The sequence below is a fragment of the Eutrigla gurnardus genome (genome assembly GCF_963514095.1).
Source record: "Eutrigla gurnardus genome assembly, chromosome: 13".
NCBI lineage: Eukaryota > Metazoa > Chordata > Actinopteri > Perciformes > Triglidae > Eutrigla > Eutrigla gurnardus.
In genome coordinates, this window is record NC_139936.1 from 16381622 (window position 1) to 16396016 (window position 14395).

Genomic DNA, 14395 nt, shown 5'->3' on the forward strand with positions numbered 1-14395 from the left:
CTCTTCTTTAGATATAATATGCCTACCTTTGAGGAGGCTTTTGACCATGTTTATTAAGTGTTTTTCTTAGCATAATCAGTGCGGCATAATAAAGGAAACACTTTCTAATTAGTACACCAAAGCGAGGCGGCCCTTTGAACCCCTCATGAAACACTTGGATGTTCAGGTCTCTCGATACTGTCGAACCTCCCTCCCTCAGTCGCCGCTGTGCTTGTTTTTTTTTACATAAAGGCACATCAAAAGATCATGAAAGATTCAGTGGCTCCATTCAGGCTCCATCCCAACACGCTCCTTCTGCCTCCCCACCCCTCCCACAACATCAGAATAATAAGAATAGGTTAATGTTACCAATTATCCAGACACAGATGTGTTTTTTTTGTGGGTATGTTTTGTGGGATGAGGAGGCTGTGTGGAGGTCCGACAGGGCAAGAAGAAGGGAAGGACCATATATGGCTACAAAACCACTATATGGGAGTTGTAATGTAGCTACTCTGGAATCATTCCAAAAATGGTTAATTAACCTCAGAACCCGATTGCTATCAGTCTGGCGGCGGATTAGCCTCATGGGGCAAGGAGCTGGTTTCCTGAGGTCCGCCGATATCGAGGCCAAGACTTCCTCTTTCCATTCGCTGCTCATTGTTTAACGTCCGAATCGGAACTTGAGACGTGACACCGGAGTCGGACTCAAGAGACGGCAAGTACGACCCGATAGTGTAGCTGCCAGTTTACTAGCTGATTTAAAAAAAGATTTAAAAAAAGGCCAAATCATGAATTGTCCGACTGTAGCTGATGGGCTCTGAGGTTGCATTTTGCCCTCCATATGGATTGATTTCCTGCATTGACCTTGCATGAACGTGATTGGTCAATCGGACCACAAATGGAAACAGGAGTGACTTCCAGTACGGAGATCTTGTCCACAAGGTAAAGACACGGTTAGTAAAGTGCAGAGCTTTTGTAGCGGGTATAAAAATGTTCTTCCTTTGAGGCTTTGAGTATCTGTGACCTGCAGGAAACCTGACAGGAATAGTGGCGGGGGCGAGATGGGCCCTCCACGACCCTGTTTTTCACCCTGCTGACTTCCTTTAGACAGCGGCGATGAGTCAGCGCAGCTCCTTGTTGTTTCTTACAGAGAAAACATTCTGAATGCATTAATAAAGGATTGTGGTGACGATGGAGCAAACAACTGATAAAAACGTTAAAATCTTTTGCTTTAAATAATTTACTTTGTGTGAGGGGCTTTTGTAACAGCAGAAGTGCCTCTGCTCGAGATTATCATCATATTTTTGGAGTTACAAAATTCAATAATTTTTCCTCAAGGATACAGACATTTAGGAGAGAAATAGCCTATAATACCATGATGGTAAAACACAACATTACAACCAACTTCCAACCAACATCTCAAAAACTCCATCCTCCCTATTCTGGAGTAACGTCTCTCAATAAACAAACAAAAGAAATCAACTGCCAGGTGTCACCTGAAATGGTTTCTGGTTATTTTTTAAGAATGCTCCGCGATCAGAGATCACTAAGGCAGAGGCTGATCGTTACACAGACAACATTAAATGCTTTCTCAGCTTCCTCCTCCAGAGTGCTGCTCTCTCTCCTCTACCACACGGCAGCCGACTGTTGAGGAGCATATATAGGGACGCCAATCAATCACCCAGATCACCTGCAGCTGCATCAATCAGCTGACGCCGCCTCCACACACCCCTCTCTCCTGCAGCCAAAAAACCCACTCACATCCTGAACTCCGAGACACTCAGGCTTTACACTGACTGTCCACAGAGTGGAGGTGTTTGCTCAGACAAGACTCTGTCTGCCTGTCTGCAAGATGGCATCTTTCCCACTAAAACCCAACATGCTTCTGTTGCCAATCAAATCTGTAATCGCAGAATCAAAGACTTTAAAGAAGATATAGAATATCAATGATTCCTTACACACAATACAGCCCTTCTTATGACTTGCAGGCTCATCCTCATTACCAATGTTTTGCAAAGTGATTAAAAATCTGTTTAGTGTGTACGTGTGTGTGTGTACGTGTGTGTGTCCCTCCACTTTGATTGTAAGACATGAGCTCTGCCCAGATTTAGCCTTCATCACATTCGTCCTAGTTATTACCTACAAGGAGGTCGAGTCTGTTTCTCATTTGGATGTGAGGTGGTTACAGTTTGCAAAGCAGATATGTGTGTTTGTGTTTCTGTGTGTGTGTGTGTGTGTGTTTGCACTGCCTCCTTGACACTTTACATAGTGGGCTTAATGACTGTCTGCGGGTGAGACTCTCTTCTGTGTCACTGAACTAATGCAAAAGCTATAAAAAACCCAGAGTTTGAGGGTCTGTGTGTGTTTGTTTGTGAGGATAAGTGTGTTTGTGTGTATGTGTGTGTGTTTGTTTGTGAGGATAAGTGTGTTTGTGTAACCGAAGTAACAGCAAAGCTTTGTGCAGGAGGACAGTCTGTACTGTCTGCACCCATCTGTGTGAAAGCTGTTTGTGCATGTGTGTGTGTGTGTGTGTGTGTGTGTGTGTGTGTGTGTGTGTGTGTGTGTGTGTGTGTGTGTGTGTGTGTGGTGCTACATTAGGCCCTCCAGCACACCGTTTTAGTCAGTCTAAAAGCAATGAATCATTCAAACTTTTAAAAACAGTGAAACAAATTTTTAAGTATTGACAGAATTACAATAACAAAATCCTCTTCAACAATAACTACCAAAAAACACGTTTCTCTGTATTCCTTTCGCACAAATTACACTTTAATCTCCATTTCCAGTCGTGTCTGCACCTCTGCCAGCATGTGCCCGGCTCTCTCAAAATATCAACCGATACTCGGAGCCCGAGCTCGTTCAGGGAACAGCCTAGAAATGTTGGGCCGCGGGATACGGTGGGGTTCTGCATGGCACCGCTTCGGGTTCCCAACAGATTCACAACGAATGGCCTGCATGATTCCTTCAGATGGAGAGACTGTGAAATAGAGCATGAAGGTGAGAGAAAGAGAGTTTTTCGATCAATAGTTCTGCCGATGTTTCGTGCAGAATGATCAATAAATCTCCGGCTGATTAGAACGACACTGATTAGTGACGTTGGTTTGGATCGTTACTCTGTGTGTCCTTCTTATTTACTGAAGCATGTCAGTGAACATGCCATGTACTATTTTGGGGCTTGCATTCCCATTGTGTGTGTGTGTGTGTGTGTGTGTGTGTGTGTGTGTGTGTGTGTGTGTGTATGTGTGTGTGACTGAACTAGGCCAGGAAGAGACTGTGATCTGCAGGGAGGGGGATCAGTAAAGGTGACCTAATATCAAAGAATGAAGCACAAATTGATTGTGGAGGATGGATTTTTGGAAGGGCATTTGTGTCAGGTGAGGCAGCTCTCAGACCAGCAGCGTGCGCTTTGTTTTTTGTGTAACCCTGAAACGCAGTTGGAAGTGAAACCAGTCCTCTTATTGGGACCAACTCCGCCATTATGGCTACCAGGTCAAAATCCACAGGAGGAAAATAACATAAACGGGAAACAGGTTCAAAGTGAAACAACTATTTATTTGGACTAGACAGAAATTAAACCATGAACCCAAGTTAATAAAAGGATCAGATAGACTGGCTCAAGTGAAAAATAAGGGGCTCAGGTCAGCCATGCAACGGGCCGTTGGACCTGGATCTAACTGGTATCAGCCAATACACTGACTTTGGGTCTTGAAGTGAGAATCAAGGGTGAAAAAGATGGATTTGTGCATCCTGAATATAAAATTATTGATTATAAAATCACATAAAATAGTAATTTCAACAGACCAAACGTGACCATACATTTTCATAGGCGTCACATAATCACATGTCTGCAGAACTCGAGTGCACACGGTGTAATCAGAGTCTGTCAGCTCAATCAGACTTAATGATCGGGACCGCGTGAACGGAAGGTTTATCCAGGAAACTGCTCACCATGCTGGGGGAGCCGTCGCCCGTGGAGCTCCTCAGGGAACCAGCCATCCGTTTTTATTGCTCATTCATTTATCTGCTGGTAGAAAGGACTGACCCTTAAAGTGCTGAGAGAGCCGGGAGGCTAAAGGGAACGCGTCTGACTGTGAAGGCGTGCCGTTAATGGACGGTTTGAAGGAAGCATCTGTAAAGTGTGCAGTAATGTAAGGGACGCGGTCTGGCCCGATCCTGGAGTCTGGCCAATCCTGGAGGTCATACAGTACGAATGACATCGCCACTTCCTAGTCCCACCCAGCCTCCCCCAACCCCCCAGGAGGACTCCATCAGTATTCTGGGAGAGCTCTCCTCTGACTCTCAGCGGGTGTAAAATGGCTTGTACATTACTGTTGTTTCCTGTAATTGGAGTGCGCCCGCTGATTGAAGACTTACTGGCGGTGAAGACCAGATCCGAGGGCTGGCAGAGCGGCAGCAGTTTGTCGTTGGGGGCCTCGGCAACGGAGCGGTTTGTTATCCGCTGACCAGCAGCCGGAGACGATTGATGACTCCGTGGAGGGAAGTGTGAGCAAACAGTGATGAAGTGCAGGCGAGACAGGTTTTTAAAGTGGCTGCAGCAGGAGGAAGATGAACCAAAGGGGGGTCGTTTTGCAGGTTGACTTGTGGATGCTCTGGTACTTGCACATACAATCACCATAAAATATGCCACAATGCCACTGTCCTAAGGTCCCAATAAAGGAGAGGATTGACTCTTAAGTGGAACTTAAATTCATTATTTTGTGGTGCATCTCAGGTGATTTCGAACAAGTCCCTCCTTTAATGAAGAGAGACCGTAGCGATGATGTCATCATGCTGATTAATTGGCGATGAATAAGGAGGACTCCGGGGACACGGGGACGTTGTCTGATTCAGAGTCAGTCACTAAATCAAGGTAATACACAAACTCAGTGCACTCCAGTAAGTCAACGGCAAGTACAATTTAAAGTCGCTTCATTACGGTAAATTACCGTAAAATATTGCTTTTCATCTAGATTTGTAAAAATATTGCTATTATGATTATGTTATGAAAGTGGAATTACTGGTGGACAGAGAGAAGCTTGGTAACAGGAGGAGAAGTTTGGATTAATTACTGCTGCAGTTTTGAGAAAATGTGCACGTCTCCTTGAAGGAATTTCGGTGAGAGGACGTGGAAGAAGATCCGAACTCAACAAAAAGGAGTAGATGACATTCATCATCCAGGCAGGAGGGTCCGTGTGTGGGGGGGAGGGGGGGTCCTCCCAAAGGAACTTCTGGGCATCAAGCACCAATTTATGGTATAACTGGCATTTTTTATGTAAAAGGAAAATACAAAATTCAGGCAGCAGGTGACAGTTCCAATTCCCCTCAGAGAAAAATCCCTTCATTTTAATATTAATATTAATAAAGTTGTTATAGTGCCCCTGTGTCATGTTTTTTTGTTTGTTTTCGACATAGCAATGAAGGCAAGTTAAACTCATTTGATCCATCTTTAAGAAATTGTGGGAAATTGTGGAGCGTCAACACCGTTCTCTGTGTCGCTGTTCTCCAAAATCAACTTTAATTTTTAATACGGGAAATACGAAAGTGTAAACATGAAAAACATAGTGTCTAGGGGCATTTTGTGCATAAAAGTCCTTTTGTCCTATAAAGTCTGGAAAAGTTTGAGAGAGTCTTGATTTTTCATGCTAATTTATTCAGTAGTATGAGTAGAAATATTGTATATTAGGCTCTGATCACCAGGTTGAAAACAAATAATGTAATGATAAACTTTCTTCTATTCTGTATGAACTCAAATGTAAACACACATTTCTTCTCCTTTTTCTGAGCTGCTGCATCTCAGTGAGTGACATGCATTACAGACAGTGAGATTTGTGATGCTCTCTTCAACACCAGAACTCTGTTACAGGCAGGGTGCTTTATAATGGAGAAGTAATTGGATTACATTTATGATATTGCATGATATATATGGTTATGGATTACATCCCCAGTGTCCTAATCAGATGTGTTCGTGTATGAACCCAGTGATGATTGCCTCTGCACCTCACGCAGTGCAGTGGAGGAGCTACGGTGGGTTGATTGTTGGTGTGGTCAAAGGTCAAACACACACATGACAGTTATGATGAGTTATGCAACCTGCTTCTAAAATATGAATTGCTTCTCTGACCAAGAAAATACCCGATGCTTTGGCTGAACAAGCAGATACACTGTCTATTATCCTGTTCTTACAAATGCTCTTATTTTATTTTGCCAGATGTTTGTAGATTTATTACAAAGCATCCAATTTCATATTTACGACGGCGTATTAGGGCCACTGTCGAAAAAAAAAAAAAAAAACGGAGCTGAGAGAGGTGGGCAATATTCTGAGATTAAAAGTCACAAATTTGCTAGTTTTAAAGTGACAAATTTGCTATGCTAGCTTATGCTAGCTAACTTCCCATGAATGTAGCTTTTATATCTTTCTAATTAATCCATCCCGTGTGTAATGCTTTGCTAAGGTCCTTAGGGTGATGGCTCTTGATGGTTAGTGTTGGTTAATTTTATATGGGCCAAATTGTCATCTTACGGTATGTGTGTTTGTTGATCGGGTGGTTTGGCTAAGCTAGTGGTCATAGAGGAAGTAATCACGTAGCTTGACCCGGATGACAACAAGTGAAAGCTACTGCTAGCTTAGGCAAACTACCTGCTCAATAAACACAAATAAGATGACAATTTGGCCCATATAAAATTAACCAACAATAACCATCAACAGTCATTACCTTAAGGGCCTTAGCAAAGCGTCACACGTTGGGATTAAATAATTAGAAAGATAAAAGCGACATTCGGAAGCGAAGTTAGCTAGCATAAATGCAGGTTGTTAGCATCGTAATAAACTAGCAAATTTGCCACTTTAAAACTCGCAAATTTGCTAATTTTAAAGTGGCAAATTTGCGACTTTAAAACTAGCAAATTTGCGACTTTAAAACTAGCAAATTTGTGACTTTTAATCTCAGAATATTGCCCACCTCTCTCGGCTCCGTTTTTTTTTTTTTTTTTGACAGTGGCCCTAATACGCCGTCGTACATATTATTTATAAAAAGCTGGTGATATAAATGTTACAAAACTTGAGGTTTGGGAACCTGAATTTTGTTCAAGGAGACGATTTGCTACAACCGATGAATCTGCGGTCAGCTGAACTCAGACGGCAATAAAAAATACCAGAGGCCGTTGATGATAACAGAGTTTGTCGGGAAGTGACTTCGCACAGTCACGACGGTCTGTGAGGCTAAAACCCTCCTCTGTCGCAGTTAGAGGTCGTTTTGTTTGGCAGCACTGAAAGAAAGAAAAAATGAAGAGCTAAAACAATAAAACAGGAGGACACAAAGTGGGGCGAGGTACTGTAAAAAAAGTTGCAAAGACAAATTGAAGGTTGACTCCTCTCAGTTGTCAGCAAAAAAGCGTTTACTGGCCCTCTTCGAAGCTGGAGTTGCTGGTAATCGGTCCACAGCGGGTGAAACATACAATTCAGGGAGCTTCAGAAAATCTGCTCCTGTATCTTTTCCCTTGCTATGGTCACATAGGAGCGTTTAAAAGCAACTTTACAGGTGTGATGACAGTCTTGATATGATGTCAGCACATTTCTTTTTACATCACCCAGGCATTTAAATCATTTGTTTTGTCATAGTACGATGCACATTGTTATTACTAATGAGAATCACAACATATTCTGAAAATTCAATATATATTCCGGCTAGTAAAGGAGCTGTAGCTGAAGGATACATTTGCCTGTGGTCTCAACGTGTGGAGTCGAGGTCAGCGAGGTCAACTCACAGCAAGAAATAACACCCACCTGTCACCCGATAGCCGCTCATGTAATCTTCCTGCCAAACTGCTCAGATACAAGTGAGTAATTCCTCTGACACGCCGGCTCACACGTGGCGGCGTGGCGCCCGGAGAAGGCAGGTCGGGTCTAACAAACCCTGATGCACTTAGAAAAAGCTCCGACTACGGCAGCTGGTTGGTGGTCGTCATCAGGATAACAAAGCCTTCATGAAATGGATTAAAATGCCGGCACTCAGCAGGTGCATGATGCCTTTCTGACAGGAGATCCTGGAGCTCACGGAGGTTCGAAAGAAATCAACATACAGTCAAATCACTTGAGTCTAATGTGGTTCATTCTCACAGTGAAAGTTTCATACATTCATCAAAAGTAAGGAATAAATGTCTCTCATTGGTAAGTGGCCTTGAACTAATCTCTATTTTACAAAAATCCGTACATTTGCAACAGGAAATGTGTTCAGTCCTCACTCCTGGCCCAGTGAAACCCCCCCAGCCTGATCCCAGGGCAGAAATGGACCTGGGCCCAGGAGGCCTCCCTGTCTCACCTCCACCTCCTGTCTGCCTGCCCGTATCACCACAGTCACAAGCAGCGTGAGTCCATAAATCAGCAGTGCAATCAACCAACGGACTAAATGTTCTTACTTGCTACTTGCATAATCTTTTCTTCCCAAGTCGGAAAGGTTGTTCACACGAAATGCAATAACATTTATTAATCCATAAACATCATTCTCACTATGATGTCTTCTATTGTTGTCTTTATTTTACATATCGTAGTATTATTTACTATAATAATGTGCACCAACGCATGGCTTTCAAAGCTGGAGCTGATTAAATGTTTTCCATGTAAACTAGCCGAGCACGTGTTTAACTCACATTGGGGAAATGCTGAAGGGAGTCGGGGATCTAAACCCTTTTATCTTTCACAAGAAAACCCAAAACCAGAGAGGAAGAAAATTGCACTGCAGCAGCAGCAGCAGCAGCAGCGGTGCAACAGAACAGCAGGTGCACGAGTTCAGCTGATTTTCTGTTTCCCCCTCTGAGCTCCCGAGGGTCCGATGACGTCGTGCTGCTGATGCAGGTTTCACAACAAAGACAGGTGGAGCGCTGACGGTGCAGAGGAGTCCAACGCCGCTCAAACACACCCGCAAAAGCACAACAGTGTTGTTTTTAGCTACGTGGCGATGCAGTTTTTAACAATCCAAGATAAGAACACGCCAGCTGTATAAATGGTTTATAAGTCATAACTAATGCCTTTTTTTAGCAATAGCTGAGGCATCATTCACAACTAAAAAAGGCCTTTGCAGTTGTTTTCAGTTTAAAGAAAGTCAGCATCCTTGTTTCCCAACGCTGATGTTTCCTTCTTTAGTTTTGTTTTCAAAGCCAGGTTTTATTTTCAGTGCTAAAATTGAATGTCACGAGTCTCCCATAACCTCCCTGAGACTTTACAGTTACACATCAGGAGCCTGTTTGGAAACAATGGGACCTATGAAATAAAGTACTGCAGAAGGGAAAACAAACAGCAGACCAGGTTTTAGGATTCAGGCCCCCTTCTTAGAAAAACAGATTGAATTCAAAGTTATATGAGCGTCACAACTTGCAGAGCAGCCTTGCAGCTAAAGATAAACAGCAGCTCAGTAAAATGCTTTAAGGAACACAATATTCTTCCCTCGCTCTGCAATCAAATAAACACGGAGGCCTATATTTGTGTTGCTCTCCAGCATTAATCAGAATCCAGCACTTCTACTGGACGGACCTCATTTCTGGTGTCTTCACCAGGCGCTCCTCGTGGGCCTTATACTCCATTTAACAGGCCTCATGTGTTATGATGTTCTTATTAGCATCCTAACGACGGGGGAGCCAGCGGAGCGCCTCCACATCTCCACCGTGTCTGGTCATGTCTAATGAAGCTTGGGAGAAGTTCAATCTTTCTTTTTTTACCCTCTTGCTCTCATTTATTCACAAATCTCTCCCTCTCTGGCTTTTTATCCATAAGCTAACCAGAACTCTCTCCATTTCATAACATATTTTAGTTGTAAGCCTTCCTCCAGTCTAACTATTTCTACCTGGAAAGGTACTTAGATAAGGTACTCGTATTATATTTATTCTCGTTGTTTCTGTCTAACTACAAAGAGAGCGTTACCTTGTGGTTAGTTCTATTACTAACTGTTTTAACATGTCATCCATCTTTATAAACATGGTCAATAGCTGTAGGTGTCATCTGATGATTATTGAAAATATTCATATTATTGCACTCTTAGTATCTAAGACTCATCTTTGCTGCAATGATCTCAATTCTCCACAGAGATTAATAAAGTTTTAATGCAATGTACTACATGAAAACTTGCACGAAAGGAGAACATGAATTTGTCTGCTCATTGATTCTTAATGCCGTCACTCAATCAAAAACACGATGAACTATGTTGTGTAGAGTTTAATGAGGGAAAATAAATGCTTTAAAAAAACATCATTTTTCTCACAGGTTATTACCAACATTGTGCAATGCAAAATAATGTCTTTGTTAGTAAGTTCCATCTACAACGTCTATTCTAAGGAAGAACCCAAAAGCTCAGAAAAGCTACCCATATATATTCTTGACTTTCCATAATATCAAATCAGAAACACAGAAATGTTAAATGTTAATCACGCCTTCCACAATAAATGACACACACACACATATGTAAACCTGTTTTTGAACCCTATTGTAACTGTAAGTCTCAGCTGTGTGTCCGAAACGTAATGAGACGTCGATGCAAAGTGAAACAGATGTTACATAACACATGACGTTTTCCCGCTCTTCCCCCCCGACCGGAGGTGTCGGAGCAATCAAGAGCGGAATCAATCCGTCATCCGCATCAAACTCAATCATGCTCCCAGCTGAGCCCCGGTAATCGTAACGGGAACCGGCAAGAGCTAATTAATTATCCAAACTGGTGACATAGTTTAATTTGGAGAATAACAGCATTCAATCTCTTTTATTTGTGAAATTATGTTTTGAGAAAACTCAGTGAGTCAGAAACGACGGGACAAACTTTGTGTTCTGCTCGGTGAACTCGGGTGTAATCGATAAGCACTAACATCCTCATTATAACAGCCTCAACATCTCAGTTATCTCCTCCTGACTGGAGATCGTCTACAAACTTGCCGGTACCAAGAAAAGATTGGGAAGGCCGTCCTTGACTAACTAATTTCTTGTAAGAAAAAACAAACAAACATCGTTTGGTCTCCTGCTCATCCTGTCTGCTGATCACTTCTCAGCCTACAGCTGCAATAGTCGATATCGTTGTGAACTCTGCGGTTCCTCTTGGCCTCTGTGAGCTCATAGCTTTGGTTTTCATCACGAGAGTCCAAGATCTTCGTTTTCATTGAGCTCAAACAATCAGTAGGAATCCATTAAGCTTGTGTCAATTTGTAAGCGTAAGTCAACTTGCAATTAAAGCCAACACGGCGGCAGGATTAACTCCATCGACTTGAGTTGCGGTTACAACAAACGTGAAGGCTTGTAATGAAACTCTCTCTGGCTTTTACTTAAACTCGGCACTCCAGTAGAATAAAAAAGGACTTTGTTTTCAATCAATCATTTAAAATCGGTATTACAGACAAATACAATACCGTGAACAATGTCTCCTATCGTGTACAGTCTACAGATTTAATTAACCATACATCAATATTCACACACAGTATATTGCTACAGAAGAATGTCTCTTAGAGAAGGTAGATGTTTAAACAAATACATATCAGCATGAAGCAAAACATATGAATGTACGACAGTTCAGAATGACAGATATCGTTCCTCTAAGTAAAGATAGTTAAACACGAGCCACGAGGTTCTACTCACATGATACAGTCAGGATATAAAACCTTTTAGAAATGTACCTCTGGGCTACAATGCACAAGAACAATCTGTGATTTTAACACAAATGGTTATTACGTTCATTTTGATTGGTATAAATACTGTGAACAAGCAAGAGTGGCAGCACCTGCTGGCTATTATTTAATTGTATGAAATTCAAACACTTACTGCAGACGTAACAGATTAGACACCCACCAGGAATACATAAGATTGTGTCATGTCAGCGGCCGGGAGGCTTTTAACGTGAAACAATGCTGCAGGAAGTGTTGAGTTTTTATTATTATTATTATTATTATTATTAATGGTAACAAACAAAACATGACAAGTGGAAGCCATTGGAAATGAACCAATAAAAAAAAGTGAAAATAGAAAAAGTTTAATCTTTTGTATTGACAGAAAAAATAAGAAGAGAACTATACCAAAATATAATACATTATACTCGAATGTTGGTTCACTTTATAGCACAAACCAGGAGGAGGGTGTTATAAAACCTTTGCTGCTTTTGAGTCTATTATTATTCATTTAACACATTTTGTTAAATAAATTGTCTTGCCACTCTTTGTCTTAGTTGTTTACAGTAATTATACAGAATGATCAAAGTTAATTTGATAGTTAATGTTCTACTTAGACTGCAGTCTTTCAGCATGTTTATGCAGCACTAACACAGAACTAAATCATAATTGACAGTAATACAATAATTTACAGAAAAACAACAGCAGCAGCCCACTCTTATAAAAGGAGAGCATGAACGTTGTCCGGTCCTTAATCCACTTAAAGGGCTTCAGTCCATTCAGTCATTTTGGATAAAACAGATTAAACTTTCACTTCACTCACTTCTAAAAAGCAGTAATTATTGCTTTGTAAAAAGCACGTATACCATAAAACAGTGTTCCTAAGACGGTTCCTAGGGGTGCACCGATCCGATGCCGTTATCAGATATCGGGCCGATACCGACCAAAATACGCCTGGGTTTCTCCAAAATATCCAATCCCAGACACCGGTCTTGGCATCGGTTACGACCTTCAATTATGGTTTACATCCTCCCTGGAAATAAGGAGATGGTCCAGCCCCTGTGTCCTGCATTAAGATGCATGAATCCCCCCATCCTAATCCCTCAAACACTCCGATACAATGAACACGTCTTCAGTTGAATCGCATGAATCGGGACGCAACAGCAACACGAGACGCGGATCTACAGACAGTGAGCCAAGGTCATGACACACATGTTACAGTGTGCAGGGAAGCTTAGATATAAAGTTAGGAAGCATATGTGGACGAATCACTACACTGGAAATTCCTGGACTGAATCATCCCTTAACTCAACTTAAACAAGTAATAAAAAGTCTTCCCCATCGTTGTGAGAAGATATAAAGTCAAGAACTTGTGTGTTTTATCAAGTGATGAAGCTGCGTATTTGCAGAGGGGGGGGGGGGCGCTCGTCCTATCTGACGATACGCTTCATCAGTAACAATACCAGCGAGTACACTGTTCCAAAAGCTTTTTAAAAAAACAACATTCTTCCGCAAAGCTTTAACCTATAGTTTAAAGCAACTTCATCCAGCAGTGAGTTATTTTAGTGAGAATGTTGTTCGGCTATACGGTGCAATGGAAAAAAAAATACATTTGAATAAATATAGATTGGGCCAATAATGCAGGATCAGACTAATACTGGCCTTTGTTGAATAATGGCTTACAATACCCCAAATCTGATCTGATTGATGAATGACATCAGCCTGGCGAGGTTTTAAAAGGCGACTCTACCAATTAGCTTCAGTACACATAAAGATCAGCTCCCTTTAAAGTTGGAGTCTCCGTTTGGGTTTCAATTTATTAACATTTTTTGTTTGTTTAACAAAAATCTTGGGCAACAAATATTGGGGTTGAAAGACACGACCAGTGTGGGAGGGTAATAACAAGACGCTATAAATGCTGACGCATATTAATGGGGTTAAAGTCAGGATGTCTCCGCAATGCCGGAGTATCATAAAAACTTAAACAATTTGGTGGTGAAGAGAACTGAAAATATAGCTCATATCACCACCGCCACTCCGTTGCTACTTTGAGTGATTTGAAAATCTAACTTCCTCAGAAGAATGTGAGCAAATCAAGTGTTGAATGAATATACAGCATGTATTCTATCTACCTATCATAAAGACGCCATAAAGAGTTAGACTTTACTTGTGACCTCTCGTGACAAACTGCGAGTTCACTATGGACACACATGCCATACGAAACACAAAGCGGCTGCGAACCAACAGTTCGGAGGAAAAGAACATCTAGCGTCGGCTCGGCGGGGTCGTAATGTTATGAAACATGCGTGGAATACAGCTTTCTGTTTCCGCTACAGTCGACTCGATAGACTATATGAAAATATAGAAGAAAAAAACACCTCGGCTCTTCGCACACGTGTTAAAACATGACATCCCTGACAGGAGGATGACTTTGTGTGGCGGCGAAGGCCTCAGATTCTGGTCTACAGTATGTTGCCCACAGCGAGTCCTAGTATCAAACAAGGGATTTCACCTGAGTTAATACAACAGTCTGTACGAAATACTAACACATTTATCTGAAAGACTAATTCAAAGTCTAGATTTTTCACACGACAGTATGGAGAGAAATGCTGGAAATCTATTCTCTAAGGCTCCAGTAAGCACTTGTTTATTTACATATAAGCTCTAATTCCCTTGTGAATAATTTCCACACCTGATGAAGAAAACAGTTTCATCCTTAAAAGCCACCATCTTGAAAGAGCAGATAGGTCGGCTAAACTGCAAACCCCTCCCCCCTTTTCTTTCT